This window comes from Olea europaea, chromosome 14, assembly GCF_002742605.1.
Source record: "Olea europaea var. sylvestris chromosome 14, O_europaea_v1, whole genome shotgun sequence".
Lineage (NCBI taxonomy): Eukaryota > Viridiplantae > Streptophyta > Magnoliopsida > Lamiales > Oleaceae > Olea > Olea europaea.
The window spans coordinates 14991360-14994021 of record NC_036250.1 but is presented as its reverse complement, the minus strand read 5'-3'; the positions used below and the strand labels follow the sequence as shown (position 1 = coordinate 14994021).

General features: G+C 29.0%; 1 long non-coding RNA gene across 1 annotated transcript; it reads right to left on the bottom strand.

Moving 5' to 3' along the window:
• Positions 1–1390: 1390 nt before the first annotated feature.
• On the bottom strand, positions 1391–2308 carry LOC111409275. The gene is made up of 2 exons (XR_002705480.1): positions 2132–2308; positions 1391–1434 (listed from the first exon to the last, which is right to left on the bottom strand). It is a non-coding gene; the product is annotated as an uncharacterized LOC111409275 (long non-coding RNA).
• Between the last annotated feature and the right edge of the window lie 354 nt (positions 2309–2662).

The window sequence follows — 2662 nt, the reverse complement described above, 5'->3', positions numbered from 1 at the left end:
CCCATCCTGCAATGAACCAATTCAAATTTCTATTACATTTCAAAATCTCAAGCATCAAAGCAAATAGCTTCTCATATTAAGTTCGCAACAATTGCAATATAGAATCGTGCAAGGATAAATGATAACATTAAGACCAATAGCACATACAAGCTCACCGATATTGCAAAAACCTTGAGAGAAGACACACATCATAACTATATACTCTCCCCTTCTATGTATGCTAAATATTTGTAATGATACATCATTCATCTTTTTCCTTATGTCTCGAAACTTTTGGGCTATTATCGCTATAAAGTGTCCAAAAGATCTAGTTCACATCCATTGAAAGCTAAATGGACATTTCAAATATATAAAAGAAATTATAATTTCAGTACAGATTATCAATAAATTGTTCGAAAATGCATTAGAAATTTAATTAGAAAAAATATGAAACCATATTTAAACAAACTATAGTATCGGTAACAAAATAGATGTTTAATTTTTTCCTTATGTCTCGAAACTTTTGGGCTATTATCGCTATAAAGTGTCCAAAAGATCTAGTTCACATCCATTGAAAGCTAAATGGACATTTCAAATATATAAAAGAAATTATAATTTCAGTACAGATTATCAATAAATTGTTCGAAAATGCATTAGAAATTTAATTAGAAAAAATATGAAACCATATTTAAACAAACTATAGTATCGGTAACAAAATAGATGTTTAGTTATTGAAAACATTTATAATTATTTACAGAAGCAACAACATACAATCAAATCACCTCCGTCCTCCACACTCCAGGATCTAAAATGAGTGTCTAGCCTATTCATCCAATCATTTCATATTTAATGCGTTTCCCTAAAAACACAGGATATCACTTGCATAGTGAGGATACCATTTGCATTCTTATCCATAATACATAAATATCTACTCCATTAGTTCATTGCTAGATCTACATCTATTGGAAAATCTAAAGCAACCAGGAGTATGTTTTAAGCTTACAAATTTTACTTATAAGCAAATAAGTAAGTTCAAAACAAGAACTTTTTCTTGTTGGTGAAAGTCGAAGAAAAATTAGTATTACAATGGAAACACAAGTCATTTTAAAAAAGTTAACTTTCTTTAACTTAAAAGCAAAAACTAAGTTATCCAAATATGCCACGAAGACAAAATGTTACTAAAAACTAAAAAGGCAACTTTTAATCAAAAAAACTTTGGACCCTTAGCAACTACAGCAAACAGATTAAGCATAAAAATGTACATAATGGAATAGCAATCCATGATGATAGCTAGTGGCTAGAAAGTACCATGATGTCCATGTGGAGCCAATCAGCACCACACTGGAGCATACGCTCCGCCTCCGAAGCCAAATTTGCAAAGTCCGATGACAGCATAGATGGGGCAATTTTGGGTTTCACCATGGCTGTCAATGATTCTTAACTGCTTCAATGCAACTGAGCAATGACCAGATCAATTTCTTACTCAATTTTCAGTACCAATTCTGGAGTACAATCGATAAAAATAGATTATTATTTCTAGATCAAGTGTAAGCATTTGCTTTCCTATTTATTTCTTAATTATTTTGTTATAGCCCTTGTTTGATCCCCATTCTTTGAAGAAAATGAATTCTTCAACGTTGTTTTGACATAATTTTAACCACACATTTTTCAATAAAATAATATTACACGTAAATCCAAAACATTTTATTATTTTTTAACAGCACATTTCACATCAATATACTATTCAAAAATTCATTTTTCCCATCAAAATGGGGCTCAAACAAGGGCATAATATTTTTTTCAGGACTTTTAAAGAGAATCTTTAGCCATTTTTCTGAACCACATTCTTTAGAAGTCATTTTAAATCACAGATTCCGTCCAATAAAACAATTATGCACTTAAATCCAAAAAGTTTCCTTATTTTTAACCATGCATCCTCCAAATAAATATTACTTTTTACAAAATCTATTCACAGAAAATGGGGCTCAAAGGGCTTAATTGTTCACTAAGCATCTGACCAAGTAATCCTCCTCTTGAGTTGTTTTTGAAATTCAGTATATTCACTGATAATGAATCAGAATAAAAAGAACAACAGCGGGCATTTATAATCCGTGTAAAAATTCAGTTAAGAAAAAACAATAATTTAGAATACCTGGAGAGGATGGCAGTTGCGGTTGATCTACGTTGTTGAAGGACGTTTAGCAATTATGATTGATTGTGGAATTGCGTGGGAGAAGTGATGAAAGACAATTTGTGAGGAGAGATCCAATTGGAACGACAATGTGAAACAGGCCTCTGAGCGCGGACGCAGACAATCTAGTGACGAAATTTTTTTTATTACTTATAAATTGTTATACTATATTTTCATCTTATTATTTTTACATGTAAAATTTTTTATATATAAAAAAAAATTCAATCATTTTTAGATTTTTTTATTATTAATTTTTCCTCTCAATCAATTAATTTTTTTAAATAATCTAATAAATTTCTTAATAAATTTTTTGACGTCATTTGAAAAAAAAAATAATTAATCGAGAGAAAAATGTAACAATAATAAAAAAAATCCTAAAAATAATTGATTTTTTTATATATAATTTTTTTTAAATATAAAAATAATCAAGATGAAAAATGTAGTATAACAATTTATAACCCCTATGAAGTAATAAAATTTTATTAAGAATTT